Source organism: Palaemon carinicauda, chromosome 28 (genome assembly GCF_036898095.1).
Source record: "Palaemon carinicauda isolate YSFRI2023 chromosome 28, ASM3689809v2, whole genome shotgun sequence".
NCBI lineage: Eukaryota > Metazoa > Arthropoda > Malacostraca > Decapoda > Palaemonidae > Palaemon > Palaemon carinicauda.
The window spans coordinates 12822170-12838308 of record NC_090752.1 but is presented as its reverse complement, the minus strand read 5'-3'; the positions used below and the strand labels follow the sequence as shown (position 1 = coordinate 12838308).

At 43.1% G+C, this 16139-nt stretch overlaps 1 long non-coding RNA gene across 1 annotated transcript in view; it reads left to right on the top strand.

Moving 5' to 3' along the window:
* Nucleotides 1-15566, top strand: part of LOC137621988 (uncharacterized) — a 37394-nt gene extending 21828 nt beyond the window's left edge. Inside the window, exon 3 of the long non-coding RNA XR_011040314.1 lies at nucleotides 15508-15566. This is a non-coding gene — a long non-coding RNA (uncharacterized lncRNA). The remainder of the gene's footprint in view (nucleotides 1-15507) is intronic.
* The last annotated feature ends 573 nt before the right edge of the window (nucleotides 15567-16139 follow it).

Here is a 16139-nt window from a genome sequence, read left to right as displayed (position 1 = left end):
CTTGGAGTATTTTCACGACTTTGGTGAAGTATTTCTCTTTGATTTCGGCTGTCGCTTTACTGGAAACTTCTATTTTAGCTTAGTTAGCTTTTGGAATTAATTTGATTAATTTTGGTGACGAAGAGAGTATGAACTCTCGTTCACCTTTCAATGGCCGACCCTTCCCTTAGACGGAAGTGTTGGTGTCTAAGAGAGTATAGACTCTCTTTCTTAATTTTGCTTAACAAAAGTTATAGATTTATTTTATATCTCTCCGCCTCTTATAGGCCTCTTCGATTAACTTCCTTTTATTATAAACTTATTAAAATTAATTTTTATATTTGTTTATATTCGACCTTCCTAATAGTAGGCGGTCTTTTCTTGGTACCGAAGTTAATTATCGTGAGCCCGTCATTTCGGTTTTACCTGTTAACATATTATGCTATTTTAAGGTCTTTGAAAGAATTTCTTTGATAGTCTCGTACTTTTTCAAAGTTGAACTAACGTTTTGTTTGTCTCGGCAGTTGTTGACGTTCAGAACGTTTCAACTTGCTCTCTATCGTTACGATAGAGAAAGAATGTTCACGGTTTCACATTGCAGTAAGAGTAACCGTGTCTAGCGTTTTGTTCATTCTTTCTTAACTTAATGGTTTTGATCCTAATAAGGAACTTTTCTTTTTGGGAAATATTTCAGTTTTTTCCTTTAACAATAATATGTTTTAACGATATATATGATTGGGCTCTTCTCTCAGGTTCTAAGTCAAGAGAGAGAGAGAGAGAGAGATAGAGACGGAGGGAGAAAGAGGATAAACGTTTCCCTCAAGCCTGCCAGGCGTACGAGTAACGTCGTTATCGTTTTGCTCTTATCCCTAGTCTCTTTAGGGGAAGAAACTAAACGTTTCTAGAGTGATCTAGTGTTTAGTCTCTTTCCAGCCACTGAATTTTCTTTCATTAGATTTTTCTGTTACATTGTAATTCTGTTTTCGCAATTACTAACTTTTGGGAAGGATAGAATTGCGTGTTTCAGGTACAAACCACTTAAAGTTTCGAGTTCAGTGAAATAAGTGCAAACAGAAATCAAAGTGATAAGTGATTAGTGCAAAGTATGTCAGTGTTATGCGTGAGGGTACTTTTGTGCGCGCCAGTCGTCCTCCCAGTCCGGGACCTCTTGCAAGCTCCCAAGCCCAGGGGAGAAGCAATGTCGAAGGGCAAAAGGGTTCGGCAGGCCTTGATCGGCGCACAGAAGTATCCTCGGTGGTTGTGGGCGTGTCTTACCGAGACCGTCACTCCCACCCGCAGACGATTGAGCCCTTATTTTGCTCGTCTGCAGAAGAGATTTAGAGGAGAAAATAAAGGCAGAGTTACGCTGGTCTCAGGTCTCAAGACCTCTTAAACGTAAAGTCCAGACCTATGCCAGACGTACGAAGTAAAGTTCAACAACCCGGATGCAGTCATTGGGTTAGCTCTGACTCTCCTCAGTCATCAGTTTGTCGGGCTGAGAGTGCGCCTACACTCCCCCCCCCTATGCTCGCTCCGCCTGATCGCAGTACCACCTGCCAGGCGTACGATGTTGTGGACTCTACTACAGTCCATGCAAGCACAGCTTTCGGACCTGATGCGTGAGTGTCGTGCTGAGAGTGTTGCACCTCCTCCTCCTCCTGCACCGGTGGTGCACCAACCGCCTGCACCCGTTCAGCCTGTGCTGCACCCGCCTGCACCGGTGGTGCACCAACCGGCTGCACCCGTTCAGCCTGTGCTGCACCCGCCTGCACTCGCTGCACCCAGTCGCAACACCATCTGCCAGGCGTACGATGTTGTGGACTCTACTACAGTCCATGCAAGCACAGCTTTCGGACCTGTTGCGTGAGTGTCGGGCTGAGAGTGTTGCACCTCCACCTGCACCCTTTCAGCCTGTGCTCAACCCGCCTGCACTCGCTGCACCCAGTCGCAGCACCATCTGCCAGGCGTACGATGTTGTGGACTCTACTACAGTCCATGCAAGCACAGCTTTCGGACCTGTTGTGTGAGTGTCGGGCTGAGAGTGTTGCACCTCCCCTGCACCCGTTCAGCCTGTGCTCAACCCGCCTGCACTCGCTGCACCCAGTCGCAGCACCATCTGCCAGGCGTACGATGTTGAACCTCTTTCTGTGTTCGCTGTTCCCAGTGTTGTTCAGCCTCAGCCTTCTTTAAGGCAACCTTCGGTTTGGGATCAGGAGGATTACCCCACTCTTCCTCCTCCTCCCCTGGCTGCTCCACCGGTGGTGCAACTCTCGGTGGAGGTACAACCTCTTCCACCTGTGAGTCAGTCTCCTCAGCTGCTGCACCGATCTCAACCCGTGCACCCTGATCCTGCGCCTCAGACACCTCTGCTTGCGGGAACTTTACCTTGTTCTGCGCAACCTCGGTCTCTTCACGCTCCACTCATACCACAGGAACAGGAACTTTCTGCACCTTCCACTGTTGTTGTTCCAGCTCGTTCTGACTCTGCTGTTCAGCATACCTTACCTCCATTTTCAAACCATGGCAAAAATATGAATCATGAGTTATGAATGTAAGGTAAACATTATGTTGATTTTTTAAACCCCATGCAAGCATGCATAAAGCACTCTAGCACTGGTCATGGAATTTCTGAGGAATGTTAAACGCCATGCACACGCTCTGCTTTCCTTACAGCAGGCTCTGCTTACAGCAGGCTCTGCTTACTACATGCTCAGCATTCAGCATGCTCTGCATTCAGCATGCTCTGCATACAACACATGCTCTACATACAGCATGCTCTGCATACAGCAACCGCATGCTTCTCAACATATCTTGGGTTGTTGCCAACTCACTAGACTGTCAAGCAGTTTCATAACGTTGCCTTCTAGTCTGTTGCTTTTGCACCAGTGAACCCTCACTCAGAGAACTTAGCTTTTCTAGGATAAGGTCCCTGTAGATGAGAAAGTTCTTTTCTCCCTCCTTCTGATATTCCCTTGAGGACTCTGTCATTTGGAGGGAGCCTTTAGCTGCATAACCTCTTATGGACTTTTATTTAAGCATAACATGCTTACAGGGAAGGTAATGGTTCCACTTCAGCCGCTAATCCCGTCTGTTACCACACCTGCTCCCATAGACCTTGAGCTGTGTTGCATGACATGCAGTCCAAGCTTAGTCCTTGTTAGAGGATTTTTGTTTACGAAGTCAATGTGTCACGGGGAAGACGTTCAACAACCAACAGAAGGGACTTGTTGTGACGCAGTGCGGCAACCTCAGCAACCCGTTAAGGAGTTGTCTGTACGACCCAGATAGTCTAGACAGATTCGGGTTGTCACTGTACTTCCTCGCTTGCCCATGATTGTCAGTTTACAGACTGTGCAGCAGTATCATGATCTTGTGTCCGGCTCCGTCAGACGACTGGCTTTTAAGAGCTCCCACAAGTCGTCGCTGTCTGGAGATTTTCAAATGGACTATGGATCTGACCAAGGAACTGGGCCTCCTGGTCAATTTTGAGGAGTCTCAGCTCGTTCCATCCCAGACCATTGTTTCCTTGGGTATGGATCTTCAGAGTCGAGCTTTTCGGACTTGTCCGTCGGCCCCAAGGATCTTCCAAGCCCTAGAATGCATCCAGAGCATGCTGAGAAGGAACCGATGCTTAGTCAGGCAGGGGATGAGTCTAACAGGGACACTTTCATCGCTGGCCCTGTTCATCGAGTTAGGGAGACTCCACCTCCGCCCCCTTCACTATCATCTAGCTGCTCACTGGATAAAGGACATGACGCTAGAGACGGGCTCAGTTCCTGTTTCCGAAGAGATGAGGTCTACTCTAACGTGGTGGAAGAACAGCATTCTTCTCAAGGAAGGTCTACCTTTGACTGTTCAGACCCCCGACCACCGTCTCTTCTCGGACGCATCGGACACGGGCTGGGGTGCGACACTGGACGGACAGGAATGCTCGGGAACATGGAATCAGGAGCAAAGGACACTTCACATCTATTGCAAGGAGTTGTTGGCAGTTCATCTGGCCTTGATAAACTTCAAGTCCCTCCAGCTTAACAAGGTGGTGGAGGTGAACTCCGACTACACCACAGCCTTGGCTTACATCTCCAAGCAGAGAGGGACTCATTCGAGGAAGTTGTTCAAGATCGCAAGGGACCTCCTCATTTGGTCAAAGATCGAAAGCTCACGCTGGTAACGAGGCTCATTCAGGGCGATATGAATGTCATGGCAGATCGCCTCAGCCGTAAGGGTCAGGTCTTCCCCACAGAGTGGACCCTTCACAAGAATGTTTGCAGCAGACTTTGGGCCCTGTGGGGTCTGCCAACCATAGTTCTATTCGCTACCTCGATGACCAAGAAGCTCCTCTTGTATTGTTCTCCGATTCCAGACCCAGCAGCAGTTCGCGTGGATGCCTTTCTGCTGGATTGGTCCCATCTCAACCTGTATGCATTCCCGCCGTTCAAGATTGTCAACAGGGTACTTCAGAAGTTCGCCTCTCACAAAGGGACACGGTTGACGTTGGTTGCTCCCCTCTGACCCGCGAGAGAAGGGTTCACCGAGGTACTGCAATGGCTGGTCGACGTTCCCAGGACTCTTCCTCCTAGAGTGGACCTTCTGCGTCAACCTCACGTAAAGAAGGTACACCCAAACCTCCACGCTCTTCGTCTGACTGCCTTCAGACTATCGAAAGTCTCTCAAGAACTAGAGGCTTTTCGAAGGAGGCAGCCAGAACGATTGCCAGAGCAAGGACGACATCCACTCTCAGAGTCTATCAGTCTTAATGGGAAGTCTTCCGAAGCTGGTGCAAGGCCAATGCAGTTTTCCTCAACCAGTACCACTGTAACCCAGATTGCTGACTTCCTGTTACATCTAAGGAACGTAAAATCCCTATCAGCTCCTACGATCAAGGGTTACAGAAGTATGTTGGCAGCGGTTTTCCACCACAGAGGCTTGGATCTTTCCTCCAACAAAGATCTTCAGGACCTCCTTAGGTCTTTTGAGACCTCAAAGGAACGTCGGTTGTCCACTCCAGGCTGGAATCTAGACGTGGTCCTAAGGTTCCTAATGTCATCAGGATTTGAACCGTTCCAATCAGCCTCTTTTAAGGACCTCACATTAGAAACTCTTTTCCTCGTGTGCTTAGCAACAGGTAAAAGAGTAAGTGAGATCCACGCCTTCAGCAGGAACATAGGTTTCACATCTGAAACGGCTACATGTTCCTTGCGGCTCGGTTTTTTTGGCTAATACGAGCTTCCTTCCCGTCCTTGCCCTAAGTCGTTCGAGATCCCAAGCCTGTCCAACATGGTGGGGAACGAACTAGAGAGAGTACTTTGCCCTGTTAGAGCTCTTAAGTACTATTTAAGAAGGTCAAAACCATTACGAGGACAATCAGAAGCCTTATGGTGTGCTATCAAGAAGCCTTCTCTACCAATGTCTAAGAACTCAGTTTCTTACTACATCAGGCTTCTGATTAGAGAAGCAAATTCTCATCTGAAGGAAGAAGACCTTGCTTTGCTGAAGGTAAGGACACATGAAGTGAGAGCTGTGGCTACTTCAGTGGCCTTCAAACAGAACCGTTCTCTGCAGAGTGTTATGGATGCAACCTATTGGAGAAGCAAGTCAGTGTTCGCATCATTCTATCTCAAAGATGTCCAGTCTCTTTACGAGTACTGCTACACCCTGGGTCCATTCGTAGCAACGAATGCAGTAGTAGGCGAGGGCTCAGCCACTACATTCCCATAATTCCATAACTTTTTAACCTTTCTCTTGAATACTTTTTATGGGTTGTTCGGTCGGCTAAGAAGCCTTCCACATCCTTGTTGATTTGGCGGGTGGTCAATTCTTTCTTGAGAAGCGCCGAGGTTAAAGGTTGTGATGAGGTCCTTTAGTATGGGTTGCAGCCCTGTATACTTTAGCACCTTTGGGTTGATTCAGCCTCCAAGAGGAACGCTGCGCTCAGTAAGGAAGACGAACTTAAAAAAGAGACAGAGTAACGGTTCAATTCGACTTCCTTACCAGGTACTTATTATTTCATTGTTATTTGAGATAACTGTTATATGAAATATGGGATACTTAGCTATCCTTTAATCTTGTACACTGGTTTTCACCCACCCCCCTGGGTGTGAATCAGCTACATGATTATCGGGTAAGTTTAATATTGAAAAATGTTATTTTCATTAGTAAAATAAATTTTTGAATATACTTACCCGATAATCATGATTTAATTGACCCTCCCTTCCTCCCCATAGAGAACCAGTGGGACCGAGGAATAATTGAGGAGGTGTCAACAAGAAGTACTTGAGTACCTGGCCACAGGTGGCGCTGGTAAGAACACCCCCTTCTAGTATTGTGATAGCTGGCGTATCCCTCCGTAGAATTCTGTCGGGCAACAGAGTTGACAGCTACATGATTATCGGGTAAGTATATTCAAAAATTTATTTTACTAATGAAAATAACATTTTTGTCATAAAACTTCAGTATAGTCTTTTATTGAGTGTCATAATATACTGCTCATACTATCACATCTGTTTAAAGTCATCAATTTTGAAAACTAGTTTAGAAAGGGGATTTGTCTGTACAACCAGCACATTATAATTGTGGGAAGACATTTAAAGTGTCTTCTAGTAAAGGTAAAGTACATTGTCTGTAAAGAAACTAGTAATCCTAATATCAATTATATCTAAGCATTACCACCTTTATGCAGTGTAAATAACAAATAACCAAAATTTTGTCTGTTAAGTCAGCTTACTTTTTGGTATCACTTGTAAAGTACATGGGTATCAGAAATGCCACAGTCCAGATGTATCAAGAAATCTAAAATTGAATTTACTTATGGATGAATAACCATATACGTGCATTCCTTTTTCCTAGAAGAGGTTACCTGTAAAATTTCTATAGCATTTCTAGAATTCTTCTTTGTCTCCCATGGCTGAATCCTCTGTACTCTGTCAAACTGTATAGGCAGAATTCATGTAATGCCTCTTTCTTGGCTATACTATAATTTCCAATAAATGTTGTTGCTGGCTAAATGATTGAATAAAACTTATCGGTGGGATAAACCTTCTGCCCTTTAGAATGTAATTGTGAGATTAATGATAAATGAGATTCTGATCTTGCTTGTGTATCAGTTACTCTCTTCATTAACTCATCCAATGTATTAGTTAACAAATTGATACTTGAGGATGAAATTTACTTTTAGGGGTTTATTTCTCGCCCTCCATCTGTTATGCTGATACATAGCAGAATGTGTATTTACTGAAGGATTTAAAATTTTATTCATTCTTAACCCTTTTACCCCCAAAGGACGTACTGGTACGTTTCACAAAACTCATCCCTTTATCCCCATGGATGTACCGGTACGTCCTTGCAAAAAAATGCTATTTAAATTTTTTTTTGCATATTTTTGAAATTTTTTTTTTGAGAAATTTCAGGCATTTCCCAAGAGAATGAAACCAACCTGACCTCTCTATGACGAAAATTAAGGCTGTTAGAGCAATTTGAAAAAAATATACTGCAAAATGTGTTTGAAAAAAATAACCCTTGGGGGTTAAGGGTTGGAAATTTCCAAATAGCCCGGGGGTAAAAGGGTTATCAGGTATAGCCTAGAGATATCAGTAAATACACAAAAGGGTAATCTTCATATTCAACCATTAAAAAATTAACAATTGTAAAAGGTCCAAATCCATCATTTAGCCAGTATTCAATGAGGTAGTAGTGTAATTGTTTTTTATCCTTTAGTTGAGAGTAGGTATAGAAATAACACTTGGATGGAATTACGAAATTAAAGTATGGGAATACTGTATGTAAATGATGTACTTTCCATCCCTTTAGGTGAGGTGGAAAGGGGTGAAATTCGTGTATGCTTAGCCTTAGAAGCAATGCCTCCATAAGATTACTTTTGAAGGAGCACGAAGGTTTTATCAAAGACAATTTGAAATGTCTTCCTTTATGTAGCACAGTGCTTATAAATATGATCCGACAGTAAGACCTTAGGAAATGTCTGTTGGTCTGATCTGGACTTGAGACATAGTCCAATAAAACTCTTTAAATCAGAAGAAAGGTGCAGACATGAAGGTAATAGATAAGGATGTTATTTGCCGCTTTTACTAAAAGCCTTCCAGGAATAGCACAGGAAATACAGCTTGTCTGCCTTACCTGGTTGGTAAGTCACCTAATTAACCAAAAAATTAAGCTTGAAGTTTTAATGCTTTAATGCACTAATACAAGGAGCTCATAGCTGATCATCATTGAATCAAGCCATTGTAACCATCTGTCATTTACAGGCAGGCCCTTCCAAATTCTTTACATTTATAATGTAGGATGAACCTCTTAAAACGGGTTTGTACTTGAATTGAGTCTTCGTAGTTTTCACATTTGATGAAACTCAAAACTGATGGAAAAGTACTATGACAAATTTGTAGATAATTTGTATTTTTCCCTAACTAATACAAATCTTTAGCCTCAATTTCAAAGTTTAAACATGTCCAACTTGTTTATTGGTCTCGTGAGGGACTTTAAACTGGATTGAGGTTTATAAACAACACCCTTCAGCTTAAATATTCAAGATGTTAGGGCGGATGTTTATAGAGATCATGATGCGCAAGTTGCAGCAATTTCTAAAATCGCTCTGTAAATTAATATCTATACACTAATGTTAGTGAAAAAGAGTGAAGGGAAAAATAGCACTTCTTCACAATCACAATAGACGAGAAATGCAGTAAATTAGCAAGTGGAAGAAATCTCTTCTTTTAGGACTTTACATATCTCTGCAAATTTTGGGTATAGTTTTACACAAACTCTGCTTGGAAATCCTTGTTGTACAGGTATTGTGTATTGAAGTGGTGCATAGTTGCATCCTATTGAAGGATAAAGTAATGTTGTCTGTTATGGGGCTTCAGCATAAAATCTCTGTTCCGTCATGAAATGCAAATTTTTCAGCTTTTTACCATGGGGATATATTTCGGCAACAGCTAAAACTACCATTAAAACTTTTAGCAAGGTGTTACTCCCCTCTGCTGGTTAGCAGGGATTAGTGGGAGGTAGATCTACCATCCCGCTTACACACGCAGTTACCAGCACAAGCCACTTTGCATTTCGGCTCTGAGGAGATCCTACGTTGTCAGTTCTCCTCCGCTTTATTCAGTATAGCATCCGTAATAAAGAACCAACTGGCCTAAAATTTTAAGTATTCGTTTTAATTCATATGAAATGGTTTTCCGTAAGTGTCACAGTAAACTGTGATACACTTTACTTCTGCTCACCTTCATTCCTATAACTTTGGCATAGGAATGAGAGCAGAGACTGACCAAGTCTCTTCGGGATTTCTAGTTGGGAAATTTGACCTTCCAATGGAGAGTTACCCTCCCCCAGCCACTGTCCAGTAATCTTCTCGCATGCGGGAAGAATTCCCGACAGCAGTAACAGGAGTTGGTCCTCTTTCCCGCATGAGTGAGGGACTCCCTTTGCTTGAGTGTTTTCGCCTTTGGGGATTCCTCTACTCTTGCTTTCTGGACCTTGACAACGAAGGAGTTAGATGACTGCTTGCAGTTCCTGCTCATTGCCGCCATACCCTCAGAGTACAAAACAAGTCTCGTGAGTATTTTCCCTTGGGTCTTTGCTGCAGAGGGTAATTTTTGCCGACCGATTGTGGTCGCAGCCTCTCCCATCGACGAATCTCCTAGGCTTTAACTTTTCGGAGTTATTGCCGACTTCGTGCCTTGGGCACAAAAAAGCTCTTGAGCTTTGTGAGGCCAGGCCCTTCGTGACCTATGCCACATGGTTTAACCTCTTATGAGGAGAAAACTCTCGTATGGTGTAACTCTTCAGTGTGATGGCCTACATTATGCCTCTTGGGACACAACAAAGCTCATGGAGCTTTAAAAGGCCAGGAACTTCAGGGTGTGGCCTCAGTTTCAAACTCTTAGGAGGTAGAAATTCTTGTTCTTTGACAAGAGAATGATGAACCTAACGCACTAGTATATTTAGCCTCTTGCCCATTCTTTGACAAGAAAATTACGAGCCTAACGCGCTAGCGTGCATAACCTCTCACCCAGTGAGGTTTGGGGCCGAAAAGATCAGAGCCCCCACACAGCTACGTGCTAGATCCATCTCTCGCCACAACGTACAGCTCTGAGGGAGTTCAGTGCGCAACTACTGCTATGTGCTAGAACCATCTAACGCCACAAGAAACAGTTGAGGGAGTTCAGAATTCAACTACACTGAAGAGGGTGTTCAGCTTGCTCGCCACTCTGAGTGCTTGATACCTCATTCTCCCATTTGGGACTTGTTGTATAGCACATAAGTACAATGAAAACAGCGCAGATCTCTCTGAGGAAACAGTATCTATGCAAGCTCTAGTTCGCTATGTAGAAGAGATACCATGCACAGACATTCAAGTTTCCTGCACATGTAGATGTGCAAGCTTCCACATCTGCACAATTGTCTCATCTGAGGTCACTAGTGCTTGCTGATATTAGTCGGCGCTCGCTGACATCCGTCGGCGCTTGCTGATATTTGTCGGTGTTCGCCGATACTCGCTAGCATTAGCGGGCATTTGCTGGTGTTTGCTGGCAAGCGTGGACAAACTTGCCTAGTGTTTGTGGTCTTTGCGGTCTGAGCCAACGAAACCCTAACTTGCGATACTACGCTTCTTCATGGGAAACCCATTCCCTGAGGAGGTTTACACAACTGCATACGTTCGCTATCTCCACATAAAGGCTGAAACAAACTCTGGTTGCGCTAAGCATGCGCGCTCGCCAAAGCAAAACCTCAGGGTTATTGCTGCAAATACGATTTACTGCACTGCCGCCGTATGCCATCATTGTGCCTCCAGGGCACGAATCTTTTTAGATGCCGAGTCTAGTGAAACTCAATCCTTCGGGGTTACCGTCTTGGCCTTGTTTTCCATACGGAATGGAGAACTCTTCAGAGCACTCACACTATGGGCTTGTGAGACATATCCTTGTGAGGTTAATTTTCGCAAGCTTCTGTCCCAAGGGTATAATGTCAGCTTCTGTCCCAAGGGTATAATGTCAGCTTCTGTTTAAGTTTACTAATAATAGCGAGTATTCACTTACAGGGATGCTGTCCCCACCCACAAGGTGGGCAGGCAAACTTTTAATAATGATGTAAATTTGATTGCTGCACTAGCTGCATGTACCTTTCGTGGACACACATGTTCACGAACATGTTAACAAGGCTACAGCTAGTCAATGATAAATTTTTGTTGGGAACAATGTTGCGATTTGTCACACCTACATTATTCCCACAAGCAGGTTCAGGCTCATTTTTGAACACTTACCTAGAGGCAAAGAAGTATGCTTGCTCAACAGCATGCAGACAAGCAATCTTTTCTACTGACAAGGAATAGGTACGATCATACAATTAGAACTTTGTTCTTATAACTCATGAGTTTCGATGGTTATATTCCTTCAGGAAGTCATTTTATATATTCCCTCTTACCTTCCTGTAACCAGCTATAACTATTTCACCCTCGAGTAGACTCTTCCTTCTTTCTAGCCAGTTCCTTCTTAACTTTCAGGTCAGCTGTCTGAGTATTTAAAATACTTAGACCCCGAAACTTCATATAAGTGAATCTGCTCCCTGGGGGGTGGACATTCTGAACCTAGGCCACTTTTACCAAACAGAAATGAAGAAATATAAAAATAGATTCCTCCTGTGAAGAGAGGTATTCACCCACTCCCCTGCTGAGGAAGCAGTCCCTCCACCAGCCACTGGGTAGCAATCTTCCTGCTTGCGGGAAGGATCAGACGGTAGTTGCCTTTCCCATCTGCGAGAGAAAGTGCCCATTTTCCTGGTTGCTCTCTCCTCCGGGGGATTCATCCATCCCCCGCACTTGATTTTGGTATCAGGCCATCCACATCTTGCCCAGCAGACTCGTTATGCCCATCGACTCAATTGCAACTCCTGACGGATATCTCGAGAGAACTCCCTCAGCAACTCTTAACAGCCACATTTGAACACCTTTCACAGAGCTGGAGACTATCCAGCTTCTCTCTGACAGTCCTTTCCACAAAAGTTGCGAAGAGGATGTCTGGATATCTGGTAGATCTAAGGCTTTGGCCGTCCAGGCCAAGTGGACCCTAGTTGCTATCATGGAAGGGGTATCCCTCTCCTCAATCCCATTATCCCAGCATTGAAGGAGTTCCTAGTTTACCTTCGGGAGAAAAGTCTCTCGTGGTCTCGGTAATGAAAGGCCACTGCTAGTCCTTGAGCCTCGCCTTCAGACCGAAAGGAATTAACCTTTCATAAACAGTTTTAGAGCCAACAGACCTTAGTCGGAAGGGGGACCTAATCCACGGGGCAGTGTTCGCGTCCTGCAGTCCCCAAAGAGTTCCATTTACGACTAAGGATGCCAAGCAGGAAATATTCACCTGAACTCGATAATAGATCGCCATCTCTTATTGGCTTCAGCCAAAAGAGTCGGCAAACCCTATGGGCTGCCCTTAACGCTTCTTATTCATGGCGGTAGGCTAGGTAATACTCGACCTAGTTTCTGGCAGCTTTGATCCCAGAATCGGAACCCTTTGTTCTGGGAGTTGATCGCAGCACGACCAATGATCCAGATCAACGGTTACTATACCAAAGAGAAACTGGAGGCCCTAACCTCAAAGAAACTATAAGGGCTCACCCCCGAGTGTCAGCACCCTTTGTTAGCTCGGGAAGGTCAAGAGAAGGATCACCAAGAACACGTTCTTGGCTTGGATTTGCAAGGTCATGGACCAAGCATTGAATCCTGATCCTTCTCATAGAAGAAACCAAGAGCTCATAACTTTTGGGGCAGGAGTACACGCTAGTGTTTTATAAGACTTATCTGTGACACAGGCCTTGTCAGCAGTCGTGTAGAAGTGTCAAATGACCTTCACTGCCCAATTCCTTCAAGACGTGCCCCACAGTAACACAGACATTCTTTATGGATCATGTGGTGGCTACACAATAAATGGTTTAAAACCTCAGGCTCCTTGATGGACAGTAGCAGATGAGGGAGGGCAGAGTTTAACCATGGTTAAGTCTAAGATAAATAACAGAGAATAACTGGCGCTTTTTTTCATCTTCCACCCTGTGGGGTAACAGCTCCTACAGTACTCTGCAAAGCTGACCTCCACTGTCTGCAGGTAGATATCCATTTCCCTTGTGTAACCTGGTATGTAAATAATACTAGTTGCGTCCCCAATACCTCTTGCGAGGGAGGATTGGGTAAAGTCTATGGTTCTATGCTACTCTCAAAGGTTCCTATAGCTTGGAGAACTCTTAGCTAAACCAGTCACATTGTTAGTATCACAAGCACACAGCTTGCAGAGGCCCACTAGTCGGGCTTAGCACTATATTTTAGCGAAGGCTTGTGTAGAGTAACAGAAAAAATGTCAAATTTGGAGGTAATTTGTATTTTTCCTAACTATACAAACCTGTAGCTATTTATACAGGTTGGCCTGCCAGCACCTATTCCCCAAGAAATCCTGCCTGCAAGCAAAAGGGGTCCTCAGCCCAGGTGTGGGAATGAGCATGGCTACCCCCCACTCCTCCTGCTAATTAGCGGGTTGGATGATTACCCCTCGCTAAAATTCTTATAGCTCATCTTTCAGCTTTGCCAAAAGTAATACTGTATCCCTGTTAATATCTCCAGGTTTGTACCGTTAGGAAAAATACAAATTACCTCTTAATTTGTCATATTTGGGATAATTTGTATTTTTTCTAACGATACAAACCTGAAGCTCTACACATACTGGTCTCACTGTCAACCCCCCCCCCCCAGAAGTCCTGCTACAATTGCAAAGGGACGTTTGTTTACGAGTGCTTGTGTGAGTGGAATGATTGGTATACCCCCGTTACCTCCCTCTGGTAATCAGCGGAGGGTAGTTACACCTTGCAAAACATTATTGGCTGGTTTCAGCTATCACAGAAGTACCGTAATACTCCTATGTAAAGAGCATAAGGTTTGTATAGTTAGGAAAAATACAAATTATCCAAAATTTGTCATATTTGCAAATTTGTCATTTTCTCATATCCAGTCTGACGATTGTAGGCTCCAGTTTCAATATAAGATTGTAAAATGTGTTTAGTTCCATTCTCATTTAATATATGAAATCTAGTTCTGATTAACTTAACAACCCCTATAATATTGTAGCTTGACTTCCCAAATTTTCTCACCTTTGCAACCACTCTTTGGACCAAATCATCTCCTGTTTTTTGCAGCTTATAGCAATATCAATACAGTACACAAGTTTTCTTTTTGTGCGTATGACTCGGTTTTCTTGTTAATTATACACCAATCACTCTCGCTGCCCTCACCAGGTTCTCACTGTTAAACTGTCATTGTTTGGATGCAAGCATAGAGACCTTTACCAAACTTTTTTCGATGAGAAACAAAGCTCTTCTAACAATGTTCTGTCATGTGGACAGAGCCTAAATGCCCATTATTATATGTACTAAAGTTTGTTATGTAATCCATCTACAAGAAACTTTTGAAGCCCAATTTCTCAAAATGGGGAATTCAAACATGAAATGTTGCGGGAATTTTATAGTCTACAATCTGTACATTCACATTAAAAAACAAAAACCTTCCTTATGAAAAATAGCCTTTAAAGTAACTTTATACATTGGTAGAATAAAACATATAAAAAAATTAATTAAAAGAATTCCCAATGTACAATTTGTGTATAAAATTCTTTCAAATTGTTTATTAGATTAAAAAAAAGTTGTCTAGAAACAAAAATTAGATAGTTTGAAGTAACCCCAAAATAACATGGTTTTAATGAGGAAGAGTTGTGCTCCTTGAAGGACTCATTTTTGTGTAGTTAAGAAAAATACAATTATTTTTAGAACTACTACTTCTTTTTCTACATCTTTTCCCACTTTTATGTGGGGGTCGATGTTTCTGGTCAGCTTTTTCTGGTTGAGGCCAGTAATGTAACTTTGAAGGTCTAAGGTATGGTAAGGAAAAATTTCAAATGTTCTAAAAAATATTCAATGACCATATTTGTTTCGGGGGCACGCCAGCCTCAACTTGGTGCCGGTCCCGGTCCCAAGCCCGGGTAAATGGGGAGGGTTGGCAGCAGGAAAGGCATCCGGCCATGAAAAATTAGCCAAAACAAATATGGTCATTGAATATTTTTTGAACATTTGAGATTTTTCCTTACCATACCTTAGACCTTCAGTTACATCACTGGCCTCAACCCCCTTACCAAGCCCTAAGTTAAGGTCAAATTGAAGGTTACGCTATGTGGCGGGTAGGCCGGCCGCTACTACTGTACTGTCTCGTTAAATTTGTAAACGACTATTCTACTTTGCTGAAGTCATACCACTAATAATGGTCTCGGGGTTGTATGGTTAGGAAAAACACAAGTTACTTTTTAAATTTCTGATATTAGCCCCCCTTTTTGTGCAGTACAGTACTTTTAACAATGCTATACTGTTTAGTATATGAAGTTGATTTTTAGAAACTTTGATGGTCAAACTTTGCAGAAAGATTACACTCTACATTTAAATATGTGAAATGATTTAATTCAGTTTGTAATTTTGTTATATTCTTCACAGTACAGATGACCTGCTTGGCATAGTCGTAACAGATCGTGATGGAGTCCCTTTATTGAAAGGTAAGCTTTAAAGTACAGTAATATACGATTTCTATGTACCCTCCCCTGATGTTCATATTGCTTCTCCCTCAAAGATCATCTTATATTGATGTTGAAAAGGAAAAAAAAAACATATTTCTTAACTTTTAATAGTTTTAGACATCTAGTACAGTAATACCTTGACCTACAAATGAATTGGTGTGTGTTCCGAGATATGAGTCGTCACTTTGTCAATTTTTTGCTTTGTTACGTGAGCAAGAATTTGAGATACAAGTTCAAGACGCCACTGCTAGATGGCATAGTGAACAATGATGACACGGCATCTTCCTTCTTCCAACATGCACTCTTGTTCTCTGTGTGCTAGCCTCCTACACACAAAGTTGTGCTTGCAGTTTCTTACCTTGTTTTGGGGATAATTTCTTATTCTACCTTTCTTTTAATCATGCCTCCTAATAATATAGAGCGCTAGTGACAGTGTAGAGAGGAGGAGGATGATGTCCCTAGAATTGAAAAGCGAGTTAAGAAACGTAAAGAAGGTGTGCGTGTGAAGGACTTTGCTAAGATGTATGAACATTCAATGTTTAAGAATACACA